This window comes from Egretta garzetta, unplaced genomic scaffold (genome assembly GCF_000687185.1).
Source record: "Egretta garzetta isolate BGI_Z169 unplaced genomic scaffold, ASM68718v1 scaffold213, whole genome shotgun sequence".
Classification (NCBI taxonomy): domain Eukaryota; kingdom Metazoa; phylum Chordata; class Aves; order Pelecaniformes; family Ardeidae; genus Egretta; species Egretta garzetta.
Genome location: NW_009259242.1, coordinates 274,301 through 288,426, shown reverse-complemented (window position 1 = coordinate 288,426; position 14,126 = coordinate 274,301). Strand labels below are relative to the sequence as shown.

General features: G+C 39.3%; 1 protein-coding gene across 1 annotated transcript in view; it reads left to right on the top strand.

Annotated features, from left to right (window-relative positions):
- Positions 1–14,126, top strand: part of CA10 (carbonic anhydrase 10) — a 204,932-nt gene that overhangs the window by 102 nt on the left and 190,704 nt on the right. The window lies entirely within an intron of this gene.

Below are 14,126 nucleotides of genomic sequence, written 5' to 3'. Positions count from 1 at the left end.
GGGGAGCTAGAAATACCATACAGGGTTCCCAGGCTTCCCCTTAGGAAGGGGAAAGAGGTACAGTTAAACCCAAATCAAAATAGTAGTTGAAGAATACATGAATGATGTATTGCGAGTTGATCATGACAGAAATCGACAAACATCAATCCCCCTCCCCTTAATTCCAATACTTGTGTCGTAATTATGATGCATTGCTTGCAATATATAACCACAGTGTACTGGTTATAATTCCTAATGTACCTGATTTGTGATAATTAATCGCAACATTGCAGTAATCCCAGAATTTCATAGCTCCTGAAGTTCTTAAACTCGGCTGATCTGTGGATCTTAAAAGGTTTGCGGTTTGTTGGTGGAGTTGTCGTGTTCTGGTGCCACAGTTCAGGGTCTGCAAAAGAAGGAATGACACTGAAGAACGTGCCTCTGCTTTTAAAAGGAGCTTTACTGTGGCTGTGCTCTGAAAATGAATTTAAAAAAAAAAAAAAGCCCCATTCAAAGAGCTCCTTGGTGGCTGGGATTCCAGCTTTAGGCTTCTCATTTTTAAGCTTGCAAAGATCTCTCTCCCCTCCAGTATGTAGAAACCGGGTAATTTCAGTTGTCACCAGAGCTTGTCCAATTAATGAATAGGCACGGCCGGGTGTCTAGCGTAAAGGATTGGAACAATTTATTCTTGGGGAAAACACTCCCTTCTACTGCAAAAGCCTTGGCTGCCTTGTTAATTTGTCATGTCAGTCATGCTGGAATAATTATGTTGCAGGAGGCAGGAGTGGGGAGGTGGCCAGTTCTCTAGTTTGGGACACTTCAGGGAGCCCCATGGGGACCCAGGCTGCCTGCGTCTCCTGCTGTTCACTTCTCTGCAGGCTGCTTCTGCCCGCAGGTCATTGCGTAAGTCCGGAAATGGGAATGCGAGTGACACAGGCAAGGCACTGCAGGGGGCAGGTGGGGGTCCCGGTGGACTCCTGGGTGTCCAGCCTGGAGGTGCTTCAGGAGAGGGAGCCCCACAGCTCCCATGGGACCATGCAGAGATTGGCCTGGGCCAGCTCCCAATCTGCCAGCAGCCCCTGCAGCATCTCACCCTGGCAGTGCCAGCCCTCACCATGCTTCTGCAGCACTTCTGACTGATCCACCCTCACAGCCCTTGGACTGGTGGCACTTAGGCTGACATTCGGGGTGGCAGCATCTATGTTAATTTGTATTGCCTGCACCTGCCCCCAAACTTTTTTTTATTCCTGAGCCAATAGTGTTGCTATCAGCCCCTGGGGTATGGCAGCCCTTCTTTTATCCCTACAGACTGGCACCATCTGCTACCAGGCACCCAGGTGACACTGGCAGCACCCCAGGATGACCTTCCACTTGTGCCCATTGGTACCATCAGAATAATGCACTCCCCCATTCTTCAGAACAACAAAACCTGCTGCCTCTTGTCATTTAAATCTCACACTTATCTATTTAGCTCAGCGTGATATGCCACCTGTCCAGTTCTCTTCAAATTAAGCACTTGTTAAAGTACCACAGTGAGAATGGAAAAATGAAGCTCCTCGCTTTCTTGGCTGTTCTGACGGTAATATCCTGAGACAGAAAGAAGCTGTCCCATTCTGTGCAGGTCCTTCTGCCACGCAATTAGCTGCCAGTGTTTCCTAATCTTCCCCCCTCCTTTCCTCATCTTCAGACATGGGAACCCAGGCTTCTGAACCTGGTAGTTCGATCAGTCCTGCAGGGGCTCTCATCGCTCTCCATCTCCCTCTAGCACTGAGAACAGACTGATATCTATCTCTCTATCTCTGTTTTCTTTTTATCTTTTTTTTTTCTTTTTTGGGGAATAAAGTGAATAAATGAATGGTGGGATGCTTTTGCTGCATGGTTAAAGCTGTGGTTTTAAATAATTTTAACTACACAGAGGATGTGTGCATGCATTTAGCTTACTTTTTTTTTTCCCCCCCTTCCTGGGGATTTTTTATTTTTTCAGGAATCCTTAGGATTTGTCATCTTGGTAAAAGGGATTAAGATCTGTAGATATCTGACTGGCACTAATGCTTTGTATCTTTCCTCTGTCATCCTTTTTACACTATGTTTTGTAGCGTATTATCTAGCTGGGATGTCTGGATAACAGTGTAAGTAAAAGGAGGTGTAATGAAGCCTGTTAAGGTTTGCCTCAACACTGGATTCCAGAAACAGTATTTTTAGCACTTCAGCACTGGTCATTCATACATGTTACTTAAAAAAACCCACCAGTTGAACACACTGCTGCAAATTACAGGGAGGTGAATTAAGGAATGTGGTAGTATTACTTTTTTCTTCTTTTTCTTTCTTATTAAGTCAGTTGTTTCAGCAATGAAGATACAAGACTGCTCTTCTGTGCATGGATCTTTCCTGAGCATCAGCAAATGCCTGATTCAGTGTCTGTTTAAACCTGTGATGGCCCTCCTACTAATTCCAGTGGTTATTTGGATTAGGGCCTATTAAGGGCTGCTGCTCAAAGGGATGATGTCAGTCACTGAATTGAATAGACTATTAAGTTAGTTTATCATTATTAGTAAACTTATTTATTAAACATAGGTTCAATATTATGTTACATTGTCTTTTGCTATGTATTTACATGAAGTTTAAATATAAATTATGCCGAATGTAGCACTTGTGTTTCTTAAAATAAATAATGAAGTTATACAGTTGGCTTTTTTGTGTCTTACATGCACGAATGTTTGTGAGATTTAGTATACGGAAAGTAATTTAATCTATTAGAAAGAGGCATATATATTTTCAAAATATTTTATACCTAACATTTTTTATCAGTCAGGTACCTGTGTGTATGATAGATTTCTTTGTTTGGAAGAAATGTTACTGAGACTTAGGAATAATTTTTTTTTTTTTAATTACTGGCCCTGGTGTTTGGGAAATAATTTATCTGTGAACTTAGTAAACTGAGTATTTTGTTTTCTTGGCATAGTGAATTAAGGCTTTTGCTACTTGAAATAGCTTGTTTGAAAGGGGAATCTAGTTTCTTTATGCAGATGCAAATGGAAAATAAGAACAGATTGAAGGGCCAAGAAAACAATTTCTATCCTTTAGAAAGAAATGAAAGCCCTCTTTTTCCTTCTAAGTCATGATGCATATTTATTCCTTTGAGTTGTAGTCTCTGAGGAAAAATAGTCATGATTCATATTATGACTTCTGAGGATTTGTTCCTTCTAATGGTACTACAGCATAGAAGGAACACAGGGTAGTGGAAGTGAAGATGCCCTGTAGATAGAATGCTGAAATAAGATCTCTCTGGTTGTTGTTCCTTTGAAGATACAGACAATTATGGCACAGGGATTATACTGTTTATATAGAAAGAGGATAATCGTTGTTGGCAAGATGTCTAAAATTTCCTTCCTGGGTAATAAAAGAGTAGTTAGCATCAGTGTTCTCAGGTGGGATGTTTTTGATCCCATAATGGCTGCCACCTTGGCTTGCACAGTTATTTGTATAAACCATGAGCAATTGTTTTTTGTGATTCTAGATATTGACAATCAATTTCAAGAAAACAAACAGGATGCTGTTTTCAAACCCTTGCAGGATACTTCATTTAAATAAGAAAATGCTACTATCATGGGCATTGATTAAGAAGATTTCTATGTACATTTTCTGTTAATCCATCAACAAAATGATTTATAAAACCTGCATGTTCAACATCTTTGTGGCTTCCTAGGAACTGATATATTACCTCTTACTGTTGTGGCTTGTGGGAACGAATATGGATGAAATTCATGCAACCCCTGCAGCTTGCTTATTATTTGGAAGTATTTTCATCCTTTGCTGTCGTCCTCAAGTCACACAGGGGCAAATCCCTTTTATGATGTAACTTCTTTGGCCTGCTTGGCAGCACACAGGGGTCATAAATCATGTAACGCGAACAACTAAGATGGTATAAAAAAAATCCTGTCTATCAAGGAATTCCACCGTATATTGAGCATCTGATGTAGCATCTCCTGGCAGTGAGGGCTAGGGGTGTATTTGGAGCACACTTGCACTTCATTTTCTGTCTTGCTGCTTCTGCAGTCTCTCAGCTCTTATTACCTGGCATAACACAGAGTTGTCCTATAGGAACTCTAAATTATGCCAGGGCTTGAATTATCTGTTGAATGATGGTCTGTAAGGTCTGATAACTCTTCTTCTCTTAGCACTGTACAACCCAAGATAATTCAAGCTAAAGTAGTCTTGTAGAAGAGAAGAGTGTCAAGGCTCCAATGTCCATTAGTAACTAACAGTGAATGGTTCATTGTTATGTTTGGACAAAAATGTTGAAACCGAGTTAATTAGTCAAATAGTGTCACAGAAATAGCTTTTTCTGGCACTTTTAAGTAAGAAATGTAATATCCTAGGGGATGGAATTATTCATAGCACATATATATATGAGAAAGTAATCACTAGGCATATAGGAAGGTGTAACATGCAGCCTGGTACATCTGGTAACTAAGAGCTTTTGGCATCCAATCCATTATAGTATTCTTTCCTGCTTTGTCCCATCTCCACAGCTTCATGTGTGTGGGCAAACCTTCATGCCTGCACGGAATTTGTTGATGTTACTGAAAATCCACGTGGATTCAATCCTCCTGCTCACATTCAAACACAGGATGGAGGCCATATGTTGGATCCAAAGACTCTCAGTTCCTTAGCACTTGAATGCTTTCTCACTTCAGAGATGTTGCCGCCTTTCCAAAAGGTGTCAAGATGTTTCTGCTTTAAAATTCTATGGAAATAGCCTTGTAGTCGCCTATAAATGTATGCTTTACTTTTTTTTTTTTGTGTCCTGTATTTTTCATCATTCTATTTTTATTGTTAGTTTTACAGCTAGAGCGTGACCAGATAGGCGCTAAAGTGCCAAAACAACACACATATTTTTAGATTATGTAAAGGTAGTAGAAGGGAACATTTATGAATAGTTTTGCACGTATTATGCTGAACTATTTTCCATCCAGTAAACTGATGGAAAGAAGCTGGTAATCGCTGCTATTCTTTCCCAAATCCCAGTGATGGAGACACCCAATTTCAAAGGGACCTCTTTGCCTTGTTGTGATGCCTCATTGTTAAGGCAACTGCACTAGATACCAAGCCTCCAAGACAAAATTATTAAAACCAGGAATAAAACCCCAACTCAAATAAGCACTCTTAGCTTAAGGGTATTCTTTAAGATACAACTGATGTTACAGGGAAGTTTTGCCCCTGATATTCTCGGAAATCTACAGTTTTTAAATCTACAACAGCTAGATGTTAAATTCAGCAAGGATTGAAATGGCTTTTCATTTGCATTATGACTATTCCTTGTATGCCACTGAACAAGGACTTCCTGCTTACCCTAAAAGGCTGTTTTGCTTATTTGTTGTTATTGGTCAAAGAATTGCTTGCTTTCTTGGTTGAAAGGTTGTAATTTAGCTGAGGAGGGAGCTGCTGTTTTCATCATTACCAATTGTTTATGGCTAAACTTAACATGGCCAAGACTGAAGTGGATGATTGGCCCATCTGGGCTGTTAATAGAAAATGATATAAAACTGTTTTATCATTATTTCATTACCAGCTCAAACAGCAGACAAAACTAGGTAACAGTTAGTTATGGACAACACTGACATACTGTGATAAGTGTTATTTTGCTTGTATCTTGTTTTTATCTTAACTATACATCATGTTGGAAGGCATAGAAAATAGGAATCAAATTTTAAATGACTTGTTCAGAGGCAACACTGTATAGTGTGACTGCATTTCCATAGTAGTGCCATCAGAAAGTGCAAAAGTGCCTGTCCATACAGTGGAGAGTATCAGCAAAACAATTCCATTGTGGTAGATAAATTGAAACATTAATGGTAAATAAATCGGAAATAATTTTTTGAAAATAATAATAATCTGGCATTTAGGAGAATTTGCAGCCCAACCTGTTTACAGTTGAATTCAAAGTAATAGAATATTTTATCGCTGGTTTAACCATTGATAGTTGAAAAGCTGTCAAGGGTCTTCCAATGAAATGTCTTGAAGATAAAATAGCAAGTTATTATTGTCATAACAATAAAGGACTTAAACATTTTAGACCTATATTTTCTGTGGTATGGTAGCCTTCCTGGTAATGTAGACAAGTACTGGGTGCCTCATAGGCACATAGGTGCCCGTAAGTATAAAATTCTTATTTGTCAATATGGGAAGCATTTTCATGCAGTGCTTAGCAGTTGGCAGTTGAGGTAAGAAGGCATAAGGAAACCTATATTTACACCCACTTAAAAGACCTTGGAACTCTGAGAATGTTATAAATGGCTTTAGTGTTAATGAGATTTGGGCCCTACAAATTGCAAAAACTTAAAGCTTGGCAATGAGAAAAGCTTTAGATAGCAGGTCTCTCTGCTCCTGTGGAGTGCCAGGTACAACCTATCCAGGATTACAGCCCTAAAATACTTAGTTTTCTTTTATTCATCTTGAAAAATGGAAGGTAATCAGTTCCCACTTATATAGCATACTGAAAGCAAAGGTCAGAACTAAAGAAAATAAATGTTTTCATTGTTTGATGCATTTTTCCATATGAAAACATTTCTAGTTTAAATTCATGGGTCCGTTAACATCTGTATTTCTGTAGTAAAATTAGTACTAAACTTAAATACCCCACGGTTTTATCTTTTGTAATATTATTGCCAGAAAAATATCACGGCAGCTGTAATTCACAAATAACTAATTAGAATGTACTTTTTAGCAAGATACTAAAATAAGTATAGAGATAAGATATTATCCATAACGTTATCTGTTCATTTTGACATTCTTTCTTCCTCCCTTTATCATTAGTGCTTAGCTTGATAAAGCTCAGAATACTCTATGTTTGTCATCTGGCTTTTAAGTATGGAATAGATAGAGTTGTGCACTGACGGGTCCAAAGTGGCTTTTAAGCATGTGCATGGAGGAGGAAGCTAAGCAACATTATCCTTTTTTCCCCCCTCTAAATGTGTTGACGTCTCTAGCTCTTGCAAGTAGTGTTTGAGTAGATGGATTTAGAGGGAAACATGGTTTTTGAAAAAATCATCTTCTTGTCAGTTTTGTGGGTTGTTTCCAATTTAAGTTCTTTCCTACTGTTAACTACTATAGTGCCCTGTTCTGCTTCAAGAATAGTCATCAGAATGGAGTTTTTCTGTTCTGCCATGGGTAGAAAGACTAGCACAGCAGGACTCCTGCAGAATTTCCCTTATTAATGATAAAAGAAAAATATAACAAGTAATAGAGAAAGGTCTTTTGATATGCGTGACTATGGAAAACTGCACCGTTTGAAGTGGTGTTGGAATGACCATGTCCTCCAGCAAACCCTGTCTGATAGCTGTATTCCCAGTAGGACGGGCAGTTGGGTGACTGAAGGAGCAAGTCAGGAAAGCTTGTTACTGCCACAGCTAAATTTTGTTTGGCAAGGTGACATAGTTGGGCCCCTAGAAAGAGCATTAATTTGCGTTTGCTGTCATGGCAGAGGAAAGAAACTTTCTTTAGGAAAAAGGTAGTGCTGAAGATTGGTGCTTGCTGGCAGGAAAGGATAACAATACTTCAGTAGTGTCCCCTGAGAGTGAAATTTTATGGAGAATGAGCTGTTTGTTCATACATAGGTGGAAAGCCATACCATTTGCAGGCAAGGTGTGTTATTTCCTATGTGGGAAGCTGCAGTTATGGAAGGGAAGGGCTGCTGCTGCTGGAAAGAAAAGGTGTTTGATTGACCCTGTGCTGGTCCTAATCCCACTGCTTGGGAGCGTGTGAACAGCTACTGACAGGGGATTTCTCTGAATGGGATTGTGCCGTCTGGATTTTTCTAAGAATGAAAGGTATGAATGAGAAGAGCTTTGCGTTATATTTCAGTCAAAAAGAAAAAAAAAAAAAAAAGATGAATTTCAATGTCAGAGCTTGGAACAGTTTGCAGGGAACATACAGTGTTGGCCACACTTTCACAGATGAAGAAACTGAGGTAAAACATCATGTGAAAGGTCACCCACCAGCAATTTAAGTAATTACAGTCCATTTTCACTCTCATTTCTGCCTTGCAGCACTAGGATTACTCTTACACTTTGTCTCTGGTCAGGGTTTGACACTGAATCACCTCACTGAGACAGTGAAGTGCCTCACTGAAATGAGGGAGCAGGGGTCCTCAGTGGCGCCAGGGTCAGGAGAGAAGGCAGTGACAAGCCCTGGGACGAGCCCACAGGCTCTCCAGCCTTGTCCTCCACCCCTGGGGCCCGGCTGCTTTGTCTGTGTCAGCTCTGAGCCTGGCACCTCAGCAGCTCTGAGCTGCCTTTAACCTCAGCCCCTCGCCTGCCCTCAGCCTCCTGCCCTGCTGCTCCTCACCTCGCCTTGCCTCGCCGACCGGACTAACCAGCTTGACCATGGACCTGCCTCCTCGCTGGGGATGGGTTTCCTCACCACAGGCCTGCCGGGCGATGGCGGGAGAGTGGCTGACCCGCACGGCTCTCCTGCACCTGCTCCTCATGTCGGGGGACTGAGAGGCTGTGCCCCACAGGAGGGTGACTGCCCTCTCGGTGCTGCCTGCCCTTGCAAACTTCTAGAAATGTCTTCCTGAAAATGGTTTCTGTGAGCTACGTGCTAACCTGCCTGTCGATTTCTGACTGGGGGGGGCACGGCTGCAGCTGGGCACACTCAGCGAATTCAGCGGATGATGAAACCTGGCAGTCTGGCCCCAAGAAACATAAAACAACCATTTTTAGATCTCTAGAACCTGAAGGCCAGCTGAGCAGCGAGTTTGTGGTCATTTCTGCTCCTTTGCCTCTTGACTTCATGCAGTTTGCTTCAGCTAGATTTATCCTCAGTGTTTAAATGTGTGGCTTCCCTGGGAGTGCAGGGTCACAGAATAGGGCCTGGTGTGTCCTCTCAGAGGCTGGATCCCTCCTCCTCTCTCTGCCTTACAAGGTATTTTTTCTCTTCATAGTAATAGCAGTGAAGATATCATGAGCTATAATTATGGTATATTTAAGAATTACGTCAATTAGAGTTTAAATTAAATTGGTTTCCAGGAGTTAGAATGATACTAAGGTAAGATTCAGACCCACACAAAGTTCCTCCATAAATGTCTGTTATTTAAATTCTGCTTAAATTATTAAAATGCATTCAGTTGGCCTCTTTATGTTTTTATTGTGACTATGAGTAATGAATAGGTTCCTCAAAGTGCAGCACTTTGCCTGCCTCATGTTTTGCATCTGCGTGGCACGGATGCAGGTGACAACAGAAAGTTAAGGGCACCAGAGGTTTTGGCCCTAAATTTTCTCTTTGAAATTTGCTCTCTGATCAGACAAACAGGCTCCTTTACATACTGATGCAGTTGTTGGATATGCTGTGTACACATACGTGAATTTATTTTGGGGGGTGAAATCCTCACCCCAGAGCATTTCATCCATGATGTCTGGAACTCCCACTTTTTATTTGCCAGTATATTCACATGGCTTCACCATTTGTGGGTTTTTTGTTCACATTCATATTTATAAGTGGTATCTTATTGTTATTGTATGTTTTTGTGCCTGCTGGAAAACAAAGTAATCTACGAGGACTCCACAGTCTCTTCTCATTTGCCCAGATGATCCTGAGGATACTATGTGGCAGCTAGCAATTGCAAGTGGGATTTAAAGTTACCTTCAAATGCATAATTTTTATCTTCAGTAGCCCCCCTGGCACTCTCTCCAAGTTGTTAACAATTCATCTTTGCCAGTCTGTAATTGTGCCTTTGCCCTAGAGTCACAGGCATTTAGCTCAATGTGGAAGAAGATGCAAAATAGAGTAATAAATAATATGATTTATTTCTATTAGGTAGCATAAGTATGTTTTCATACTCACAAGCCAAAAACTTAGTCATCCTCTTTAGATTTTATTGTGATACATTAATACACAGATTCAGCAAAATGCAAAACTTAAAAGACATGCTTAAGTGTTTTGCTGTATCTGAGTCTTAATATGTAATTGTATAAAACAACTTAGATTAAGGACGTGCTTTGCCGAAGCGAGGAGTAGCAGTGGTATAATATATGAAAAATACAAAATCTTTGGAAAAGCCCAGCTAAAATGAGCAGAAATTTTCATAGTCTTTGATTAAATTATACAGTTGTGTAGAAAATATTTTTTTATCCAGGTAAAATCACACCAGTTCTTTGTGTGCTAAAGTGAAGATATGGACTTTTCTAGTATGTCTAACATAGCAAGAGAAACTGTACAATCAGAATTGAAATAGTCTGGATTGTAATTTGTTAATTCTCACTTGATGGATGCCCTGAATGAAACAGACACTTTTTTCACAATAGTAAACAGATTTCCCCTGGATAACCCTAAACAAAACCAAAATGCTACAAAGTGAAATAACAAGAGATGAGTGGTAATACACAATGCTTTTCATGTGTGAATTTCTGTTCCATTTTTTTTCCAGCACAAATTTTAACTTTATTTTGATCAGACCTCAAGTCCTGATATAAAGAGGACATCCCGAGTACAGACCTGGCTGTGGGGCTGCGTGGCAGGACCAGTGGAGGGACAGCACACAGCTGTGATGTGTGATGAGGGAAGGCCTGCTTTACCAGGTGGTGCCAACAGTGGTGCTTGGGAAACTCATGCCAGTTTTGTGCAAGCAGCTGGCATAGTCTAGATCGCATAAGCAGAGTTTAGTCAGATTGATATAGGAAAGTTCTTCTGGAGGATATATAAAAATACTTGAGGTTCTGTCTATCCCTCTGTCTGGGACCAAAACAAGACAAACACGTCCTCTCTACTGCTGAGAGAAGGTGACAGCATATTTAATATCTATCAGTAGAAAAATGCCTTACTTTTTAAATGAGGTGGGGCTTCATATACAGTATTATGAATAAATTTCTACCGTGGGCAAGAAAGTTTATGTAAGTATTGCAGTATTTATAAAAATGGCTGGACAAAGCTCTACAATACATTTACATCATATTTATGTATTTGGGCTGTATCTACCAAAGGGCACAGGGCCTGCAAACTTTCTCCTTTCTCTCCTCCAGGCATTGTCCTGCTTTGGCTCTGCTTGATGCTTCACAGACAGCAGCAAGTAACTCTCATAACTCACGCTTGTAACTCCATTTTTAGTTCTTTACTCTATGTAACTGGGACCTTCTGTGTCTACTGTGTTTTTATGTTTTTAAATACTTACTTTGCAGTAATAAAAGAGCATATCTCACAAGGTAGTCAGCATCTTCCTTTTAATGCTCCTGAAAAAGAACCTGTGACTCCGATTTCAGACCACAGCAAAAAACAGCTGAATTTAAATCCTTTTTTAAAGGTCTCCCTTTCAATGGCTTCTTTACTGATATCCTGATAACTGTTGTGGAGGACCAAATGATGAAGTGTCTTGACCACTTAATGTCATCACATTACTGGACAACGTAAGAATTCATTCTAGTCATTGAATACTCCAGAACTTAAAATCTTTGAAACAGAGCATTCTTATATATAAAAACATAGCATATGACATAATACTACTGCATTATTTTTAAAACTCAAAGTGTTTTGGATATAACTTTCACTGATATTATATAAACTGTACAGAAATAATCTGGCATTTGCTTGGAATGACAGTCATCAATTCCTACACATTTATTTAAAATCTTATGTAGAAACAAAAAAGTATTGGTTTTACACAAGTTTGTTTTGGAAATTTTTCCAGGGAAAAAAGCAAGCTTTGCTAATACAGGCTGAAATAAAGTGTAAAATAAAGTCTTCAGATCAGGTCTTAGTTCACAGAGGTAGTGTGCAGTGGAATTACTCTGCCAAAAATGTTGGCATTGAGTTTAGTTAAGTATTAAGCAGAGGTCTCTTGGTAAATAGTCCCATTAGAAACATACTGTGACCTCTGCTGCTGGGATTCAGGTATGTGAGAGAGCCATGCTTAGGAGCTTTACTGGTCATGTGGTCAGAATGATTTTCAATCACTTTGGTCATTGCTGGATTAAAACTGAGGCTGCAGAGATTAATGGTCTGTTGTTACTAATCTACTAAACCCCTGTTCCTAGATCTTTTAAATTGACTGAACCTATAGATTGTTAAGTTACTGAGAGAGATATGGATTTGTAATGGTTTTAACTATCTTTCTTGATGTTTGGTGTTAGCAGTATCCTATTATGTATTGCTCTTTGAACCAGTGATCTTGGCTGTTCTTGAATGGAAGTAAACTTCATACTTTTTTAATTTATACTATTCTATAGCACAATAAAAGTGTATCATTTTAAATGAATGTGGATGAAGAAAGCTTTACTATGTTTAGATACAAGCTGGCATTAGTAGAAGCTCAAATAAGAACAATAGGAATTAAATCTTGGTTTTACTTTGTTGGTACAAATGGTGGCCACTGTCCCTAAATAGCCACTGTCTCTCTCCAGTCTGTCTGCCATTAACAGTGGTGGTTGTCCCCTCAAGTGGGTTTTACTGACATTTGAAGATGTGGCCAAAAGTGAAATGGCTGTTCAAGCTTTTGGAGAATTATGTTTTCTAAACTAGCACATTATTTGGAGTTTCAGGGCTCAGGGCTGTTCACAGAGATCTAGCACAGTTAGACATAATTTCTATACTTAATTTCAGTACAGGTGTAAGAAATTTTCCCCAGGTGAAAAACAATGTGCCAAAAAAAAGGAAAGAAATGAGGAAACGGTTCATCCATCTACTGAGACATGAGGGAATTTGGGCACAAAAGTGTAGTGGTTTGTAAACAAGATGCATGAAGGTAATTTTAGCAGGTCTCCATCAGCACAGTATGGGAGAGACAGAGGAGTTAGGGGAGAGGGAATAGCACGTGGAAAAAATCTGACTGTGACTGGGAAAGTTCTGGGGCATTTAATCTGGGTGGACAGCTTTACATTAGGCAAGGAGAGTGATGGAGCTCCTCACGTATGTGTTTTGGGCCCTATTTACCACTTCTGTGCTTAAGGTTGCAAATTGGAATTGTTTTAGCTTTCAGGTGTTTGTAATTTTGTGAAATACTCTATTCTAAAAATGTATTAAAAGAAGAGTTTGATTTTGAATTGTAGAAGAATGTAAAATACATTCTTTTAAAAATTAGTTCCTTTGATGAAAGGAGTTGAGTACCTGGTACCTGCCAGATTGGTGTGGACCTACGCAACGTCTGCACAACGTGCAGAAGAAGAAATTGTTTTTGATTGAATAAATAATGACAACAGTCTGGCTCTAAACAACTAGCTTTTGGTGCTTTTTTAACCTGCAGTGTGACTATGTCTTTCATAGGAAGCATGCTTAAATTATCATCTAATTATGTTTTGCTCTGTATGTGTTTTTGATTCCTATCATTATATGCTGAAAACAAGCAGAATTTTTTTGCTTTTGCGTTTACCACAAAAGATGCAGAAAAGGCATAGGAAAGTACACTTTTGCTTTTTAACTCTACTTGCATTAATCCACTTGGGAGAGTGGAGTAAGCTGTATTTGTGATTTGTATAAATTAATAACCATTAAAGTAATTGAAAAATAATGCATTTCTGATTCAAAGGGTCAGTACGTCATAAAATTTTATGATTATTAAATTACTACAAATGCATTCTCCATGTTTATACTAACATATAGTAAGGTAACGTGGCTTTAACTTTATAATTGACTTACAGCTCTGTCGGAGAAGTCTAGCGATTAAAATAAACCCTTTATTTCATGCAACCATCTCTGTTTCTGAACCCTGGTCACTTGGCTTATTCTTTTGCCTTCTGGTTATCTCAGTAATAGTATGTCTTGATTAAGGACTGCAAAGAGCTTTTACATCTGTTCTTGTCGCAAAGTGATGTAGGCCAAAGGTAACTCATCGTGCAAACTATGGACCTCCAGTTGTTTCTTTCCCTCCAGATTTAATACTGTTTTCAAATAAAACTGGGACTAAGGAAGTAGACCCAAAGCACTTAAAGGGATTTTTGGCAATTTCTCAAAGCTCTGTTGAGGAAGAAGAAAATATTAATGTAAGACTGAAACGTATATGACTGGATGAAAAAGGTGAAGATATTGTCCTGCCAGCTATTAGGAAATACAGTTCTTATCCTATAGGAAATCAGACTTCACCATCTAATTGAAAACAATAGTCATATTTACTGAGGTGAATAGATCAATGAGAATAGTTACTGTGAAACTGAAAGGAAAAA